Here is an 8,227-nt window from a genome sequence, read left to right as displayed (position 1 = left end):
CAGCGGGGGGCGGGGGGAGGCAAGGAAGGGCCACACACAGATACAGATGAGCAGCTGCAGCTTGCAGGTGGCCAGAAATGGAGCCTGGCAGCATGTAGAGCACTGCCCAGTAGGTAAGTCTATGAGGAAGAAGGGACATGAGGGATGAAAGGGGTGAGGAGGGGAGATTGAGGCCCTCACCCTGAGGGACAGAGTGGGGCAGGGGCTAGGGTGAATGGGGCCCCAGGAGATGGAGTGGGTTATAGAGTAGAGCTGCACCTGTCTCCCAGATTTGTATGCTTGGCAGAGGTTTGCTGTGGGCTTGGGCTCTCTGCACCCTACTGCTTTTGCCATGGGAGCCGCTTGCTGGCTGTGCCATACATCCCCTGCCCACCTGGCAGTGAGAGGCACAGCATGGCATTGTGTGGCTACAGGGGCAATGGCAGCAGAGCACAGAGCCCTGAGTCCATGGAGTGCAGCCTGCCTCTGTCCTACATTCAGATCCAGGGGACACATGCCCCCTGTGCCTCCCCTGGGGTGTGCACAGTGACCCTAGAAGCCATGTCCCCCCACACCTGGACTGTGACTCCATCCCACAACCTGCCCCAGCCCCAGGGCCCCATTCACCCCAGCCCCTGCCTCTGCCCCACTCCCACCCTCACTGTGGGAGCCTCAATCTGCCCATTACCTTCCCCACATCCCTTCCTCTCCACAGTCTTACCTGCTGCACAGTGTTTGTGTGTGTGTATGTGTGTCTGTGTAGGTTCATAGATTCATAGATTATAAGGGACTGGAAGGGACCTCTCAAGATCATTGGATCCAAACCCCCTGAACTAGGCAGGAAACATAACTGGGGTCAGGTGACACCAGCAAGGTCTACTCTTTAAGATTTCCAGGGTAGATGATTGCACCAGTTCTGGAAAAGTTTATTCTACAATCTGGACACCCTAAATGTGAAGAAGTTTTTCCTAGTGTTAACCCTGAAATGGTCTTCCAGGAGTTTATGGCCGTTACTCCTGGTTTTCCCCAAAGGTGCCCTGGTGAACAGTTGTTTACTGAGCCCTTGATGTATTACCCTGATATAGTGAAAAGCTGCTATCAAGTCCCCTCTCAGCACTCTTTTTTTTTTTAGGCTGATGAGACCCAAGTCCATCAGCTTTTCCTCATATGGCTTGCCTTGCAAGTCTATGATCATATGGGTGGCTCTTCTCTATATTCTCTCAAACTTTTCCATGTCCTTGTTGAAATGCAGCACCCAGAACTGGATGCAGTACTTCAACTGTGGTCTCAGCAATGCTAAGTAAAGCAGAAGAATAACTTCCTTGGTTTTGCTTGGGATACATTGGTTGATGCATGCGAGAGTATTATTTGCCCTGCTGGCTACAGCATCGCAATGACAGCTCATGGTCATACTATGGTCTATCATTACCCCTAGGTCCCTTTCAGCCATGCTGCTAGTCAGTTTGGCACCAACAAGCCTGTAAGTATGTTATTGTTCAACCCAAGATGAAGCACTTTACACCTCTCAATGTTGAACTTCATCTGGTTCTGATCTGCTCAACTTTCCAGCCTGTGTAGGTCCACCTGTATCTGCAGCCTATTTTCAAGCGTGACCACGCTCCCTCATAACTTGGTGTCATCTGTGAACTTGGCCAGTGAGGTCTTCACCTCAATATCCAAATCATTGATGAAGATGTTTAAAATCACTGGACCAGACATGAACCCCTGAGGGACACTACTGGCCACTTCTCACCAGGATGACACAAATCTGTTCATTAGAAATTTCTGGGTCCTACTCTGCAGCCAGCTTCCTACCCACCTAACTGTTGAGCAGTTGAGCCCACAATCCTCCAATGTTCCTGTGAGAACATCATGGGATACCAGATCAAAGGCCTTTTGGAAGCCTAGGTATACAATGTTGACCTCCTCTCTCTTATCCAGGTGGTGAGTTACCTGGTTGTAGAAAGAGATGAGAATAATTAAACAAGACCTGCCCATGACAAAGCTATGCTGGCTGTCATTCAGAATCCTACTTTCTGAAAGCACATCACACACAGACTTCTTGATAATTTTTTCCAGGATGTTCCCTGGGATAGAAGTTAGTTTCATTGGCCTATGGTTGCTTGGGTCTTGTCTCCTCCTCTGGTTGAAGATGGGCACAACATTAGCCCTCTTCCAATCTTCAGGGATCTCCCCTGAGTGTCATGTGCTTTGGAAGAGTTTCACCAGAGGTACTGCAATGACTTCAGCTAGCTCTTTCAGCACTCTTAGATAAAGTTAATTTGGTCCTGCTGACTTATAAATGTCTAACTTTTCTAATTGATCATGCACCAGCTCAAGGTCAACAGTAGGAAGGCAGTCATTCCCACCATGCCCATTCTGAACCTTATCTAGTATGAGTTCTTCCTTACTTAGTTCCTTCTGTGCAGGGCATTTCATAGATTTCATTGACATTAGGGCTGGAAGGGACTTCGGAAGATCATTGAGTCCAGCCCCCTGCCCGAGGGGCAGGAAGTCAGCTGGGGTCATAGGATCCCAGCAAGATAAGCATCCAAATTTCTCTTGAAGGTGTTCAGTGTAGATGCTTGAATCACCTCTGGTGGCAGGCTATTCCAGACCTTGCGGGGTCAGACAGTGAAGAAATTCTTCCTTATGTCCAGCCTGAAATGGTCTTGCAGCAGTTTATAACTGTTCCACCTTGTCATCCCTTGGGGTGCTCTGGTGAACAATCATTCCCCCAGATCCTGTTGAACACCCCTGATAAACTTAGGTGGTGATCAGATCACCCCTGAGCCTGCACTTTTCCAGGCTAAATAGCTCTCAGCCTGTCATCGTAAGGTCTGTTTTCCTGAGCTCTGATCATGCGCGTGGCTCTTCTCTGGACTCTCTCCAGCTTCTCCTCATCCCTTTTGAATTGTGGGGACCAAAACTGGACTCAGTACTCCAGCTGCGGCCTCATCAAGGCCAAGTACAAGGGGAGAATGACGTCTCGGGATTTGCTTGAGAAGCATCTATGGATGCAAGCCAGTGTTTTGCTCACTTTACTAGCTGCAGCATCGCATTGAAGGCTCATGTTCATTTTGTGGTCAATGATGACCCTCAAGTCTCTTTCTTCCATAGTACTAGCCAGCATAGCACTGCCGAACCTATAAGGATGCTGCAGGTTTTTCTTCCCAAGGTGGAATACCTTGCATTTTTCAGTGTTAGACACCATCAGGTTCTTGTCCACCCATTTTCTGAGCCTGTCCAGATAAGCCTGGATCACCCTCCTGTGTTCAGGTGTGGATGCTTGGCCCCAAAGTTTGTTGTCATCGGTGAACTTGGCCAGTCCGCTTCTGACTCCACTGTCCACATCATTAATGAAGATGTTGAACAATATGGGTCTAAGGACAGAGCCTTGGGGGGCCCTACTGGTCACAGGGCACCATGACGATTGACTTCCATTAATTACCATCCTCTGGGTCCAACCACGGAGCCAATTTCTCAGCCAGCAGATCATGGTGGACCCAAGGTCACAATTGGCCAATTTCACCAAGAGGTGATCATGGGATACCAGATCAAAGGCTTTTTTGAAGTCAAGCTATATGACATCAATCTCTTCTCCCTTGTCCAGGTTATAGGTCACCTGGTTGTAAAAGGAAATGAGATTGGTCAAGCAAGACCTACCCACAACAAACCCATGCTGGCTATCCCTCAGGATGTTGGCAATGGCCAGTCCATTAAGAATGGCCTCATTAATAAACTTTTTTAAGACCTTCCCTGGGATAGAGGTCAGGCTGATGTGGGTTTTTTTTTGCCTTTTCTTTTGATATTTTGAACATGGACCAAAGGTCACCCTGGGGTAGAGGGCCAAACAATAGCACAACAGGCAGTACTGCAACCTGGCTGCAGAAGGACTTTTGAGTACTATCTGGCAAGTCTAGGCTGGGGTAAAGGGGTGGTTTGGAGCCCCACAGAAGAAACAGGGATTGAAACCAGGCAGGGTCACTGTGGGTAGTGCCTCCTGGGAATATAATTTCATCGAAGTCATGGCAGGTGAGAAAACATAAGACCAACTTCCTGGCAGACCAGGTGATCCAAAGCCAAGGTCCACCCTGTCACTACCTGTAGGCAAATGAGCTCAGGGCAGTGTTAGCAAGCCCTACAACACCTACAGCCATCACACCTTCCAAGCACTGACCTGTTGGTCACTCACCATGTGGTAGACAGTTTGGGCTCCTTGGTGGTCCAGTGTACTGTCTCACCCTGATTGGGTCAGCAGTGGTTCCTAGATGAGTTTAATGGTCCTAGCAGTGGGCCATTAGTGTTAGGGATTGGCTGAGGTTGTTTCGAGTTCACTCCCACCTCAATAACTTAAACAATATGGAGGAGTGGTCTCGTTCTCTGAGACCACCTCTTTCTTAGACAGGACCTTGGGTGCTGCTTTTAAAAGGTTCTTCCACCCCAAGTCCCTTGGAGCTCCTGGTTTCTCAGCTCCAGCCACAGCAGCAACAATACCTGGTTTCAACTTAGGGCCCTAGGAGGAATGAATGAAAAAAAAAACCCTAAAAATGTAGAAGACTGTGAGGGTGTGCCATTCCTCCCACTCACAGGTTCCCATTGGCACTGGGCCTTCAATTCCTCAGCCTCCCTCTCTTCTGCCTTGCCAGGTATCATCCTCCTACCTGGATGTGGTCTCTTCAGGAATGTCCCCTCCTCCAGGGTATAATATGGCCCAGTGCACCAGCCAGGATTTTTTGCAGCAGCTGCTGTTGCCCCACTTCTTGCCATCCCACACTGACTTGTGTAGGTCCCTCCTGGATCTGGCTGATGATGCCATCTCAGTCATAAGGAAAGTGAGCTGATAAAGCATGAGACAGTGTTGCCCATTGCTCCACATCTTCTCTCACCATGCCTGCATCAGTTAAGTAAACTTGGGGTGCAGCTTTCTCTGGGCTGCATCCCCAAGCTTTTCTGTCCTCCTCACTATATACCTGCTCCTGGTGCCAGGGTCTCTATCCCTTTGGGGCTGTAGAACTGCCACAATCTCCAAGGTAAGTTTTTTTTCCTCACATTATTATTTGCAATATTGTTTTGATTTTCAGTAAAAATTGTTTTGACTTTGCTTGCTTGATCTGCAGTTCTTATAAACTTAATGAATAAAAGTAATGAATATATTTTAAGAGTTTAACATCACACTAATATTGTAATAAAAAAGACACAAGGGTCTATCTATATTTGTCAGATGGTGTTCTTATTATATAGTGCTTAGCCCTACCCTGGCATTCTATTTAAATATTAGGTTACAGCCTTTTCCATGTACTTGTCCACTGGGCTGTAGTATAGGCTAATTGTGCTGAGGAAACAGTTATGCAATGAGATCTAGAGGAATATTTGCTTTACATTTTAATGATAACTGACTCAGAATATATATAACTAGAGGCAGTGGTATTAGGTAGTTATAGTAGTGAACTAAGAGTCAGGCCTATTGCCTCTAACCTATGTTTACTTGGATTAGTATCTTGAAGTCAGCCCAAGGTTCAGTCTGAAGGGTTAAGGTATAGCCTGCAGGCTCCCACCCACCCTCTACTCCCCTCCCAATTGTTTCTTCCACTGGATACTTCAAGCTCCTTCCTCCTTCCTTTAGCTTCAAGTTCCTGCTTTCACTTCTGAGGGCAGAGCAGAGCAGTGGAAGGGGGCTGAGGTGCTTGAGTTGCACATGTAGCAGGGGACCAGGGTGTCTATGCTATGCACATGGTGCTGGCCAGGGTATGCAAGCAGCAGGGAGGGGTCTGGGATACTTGTGCAAGGGGAAGAAGGTGCTATGCATGCAGCTGGTGGGGGAAGGCAGGATAACTGTGCTGCACATGAAGGCTGTGGCAGAAAGCCACCTTTGTCTCTCCCCAAAGTCTCTGCTCTGAGAGAGTTTGATAAGGATAGGCCTAGCAGAGAGACACATCCTTACTCTATCTCTTTAGGTAACCTGAGATGGATACATTCCTGAGGGAGGGGGGAAACCTGCTGTCTCTGCCTACGTGACTAGTATCACAAACCTGATTGAGGGGCTTCCTTCCTGGTGGGATAGAGTCTGGCTGGCAACTAGTGATGTATTTCAAATTGGTTGGCTGACAGCCAACAGGTGCTGACCTCCATTGGACCAGGGAAATGAGGTCACAAGGGCTATATAAATTAAGGACTGCCCAGGAGGAGGGGGGCAGCAGCCATAGGGATACGCAGGTACAAAGAAGAGCCGTACCATCTGAAACTTGCTCTCTCTCTCAAAACTCATGATCAAGCAACTGCCTGCCTTCAGAGGAAACCTCCAAAAGCCTCTGGATGATACTTGTGAATAAGCTAACTGACATCGAATTAGATATACAGCTTTCAGTTACTTTGATGTGAGATCAAAGGCTACCCCAGCCATAGGAGTTTGCTCTATGGGATTTCTCTGATATTGCTCTACACTGTACCCTATTCTAACCCTACTCTATGTAACCAACAAAGTTCTTTGTACCTAGTGTGGGAGACTTATTAAGGGGTGGGTTTAATTATGCCCAGGAGGCCCCTTGGGTCTGCAGACTAAGGGAGACTATCCTTTTTGGCCCCTGACTTGGGGAAGTGCCCCAAGTTCTTGTATTGGGTTGAGTACCCATAGGACTATTAGGCCTGTGTTTTCCCAAGGACACAGGACCCAGACAGTCCCTTCTCAGGGTGGTGGCAGCACACGTTACCCCCGGACTCTGTGGTGGGGCTTGAAAGGGGGTCTGCCAGGGCCTAGGTTCCCCTGGAGAGACATGTGGAGTCTGGAAGGTGGATGGGTGTAGTGAGGTGGGATGCTCAAAGCAGGAGCTCCCCCTACTGGCCTGCCACAAAGGCCAGGTGGAGGGGAGGGCATGTTGGGCTACCTGTGTGGTGGGGGGAGAGCCTGGTGGAAAAGCACAGCAAGCACCTCATTGGAACTGTAGCCCACACCTTCTGTTCCTCCAGTTGCCCAGAAACTGAGTGAGTGCATGCTTACTAAATTTCTGGATGACATGAAGTTAGGTGAAGTTGCAGACACTCTGGAGGGTAGGGTTAGGAGACAGAATGACCTGGACATGGATTGACTGGAAAAATTGCCCCAAATTAATTGGATAATATTCATCAAGAACAAGTGCAAAGGCCTGCACTTGAAATGGAATAAATGCATGCACAAATACAGACTGGGGAATGACAGACTAGGCAGCAGTACTACAGAGAAGCACTTGGGGGTGGCAGTCAACTAGTAAGCTGAATATGAGCCAACAGTGTGCACTTATTACAACAAAGTCAGAAGCAGGCTGTTTGTTTGTCTTTTTTTAACAAAAATGTCACTTGCAAATCAAGGGAAGTGATTCTTTTGCTGTATTCAGCACTGTTGAGGCCTCAGCTGGACTACTGTGTCCAGTTATGAGAAGGATGTGGACAGATTCTAAAGAGTCCACCACAGAGCAAGAAGAATGATTAGAACTAGGAATATTTAGTGTGAAGAAGAGAAAACTAAGGATGGATTTGATAACAGTCTTCAAATACCTGAAGGGAAATTATAAAGAGGCTGGAGCTTTTCTCCATGGCCATTAGGAACAGGACTAGGAACAATGGCCTCAAGCTTCAGTAGCGAAAATTTAGATTGGAGCTTAGGAGACACTTTTTGACTATAAGAGTGGTAAAACCCTGAAATAGGCTACCTAGATAAGTTATGGAATCCCCATCCCTGGATACCTTCAAAAACAGGTTAGACAGACACTTGATTGGGAAGCTTTTAGTCAGCAATGATCTTTGATGACCTCATGAAATTTTTCTCAGCCCTATTTTAGATAAGAATATAATAATCTCTGTTCTCTACGTGTCAGGAATGACTATGACTTCTGTATTCCTGTGTGCTACAACTTGTGATTCATACAGTGCAGACGAGAACTTTATTATTTAGATCCGGGAGGGGGCGGGGGGGCAAAATCCAGCCTATGGATTTGATTCAATCAGCAGTGGACTCCATTTCCTAGCAGACCTGGCCCCACATGGTCTGGATCAGTTTCCATGGAGGACCCAGCAGCAGCCACACTGTGATAATGCAGGGCCAGGGTATGTGTGGAGACCATCCCCAGCAGTGCTGGCAGGGCATATGGCAAGGAGGGAAGCTGCTCTGGGGCTGGGATTTGCAGTGGTGACAGTGTGGTCCAGAACCAGGGAAGAGCCATTATTTTCATTCTGCATGTTCTATGCAGGAGTGTGCAGGCAGCAGGTTATAGCT

Source organism: Alligator mississippiensis, chromosome 8 (assembly GCF_030867095.1).
Source record: "Alligator mississippiensis isolate rAllMis1 chromosome 8, rAllMis1, whole genome shotgun sequence".
Classification (NCBI taxonomy): Eukaryota; Metazoa; Chordata; order Crocodylia; family Alligatoridae; genus Alligator; species Alligator mississippiensis.
This window is presented reverse-complemented; position numbering follows the sequence as displayed.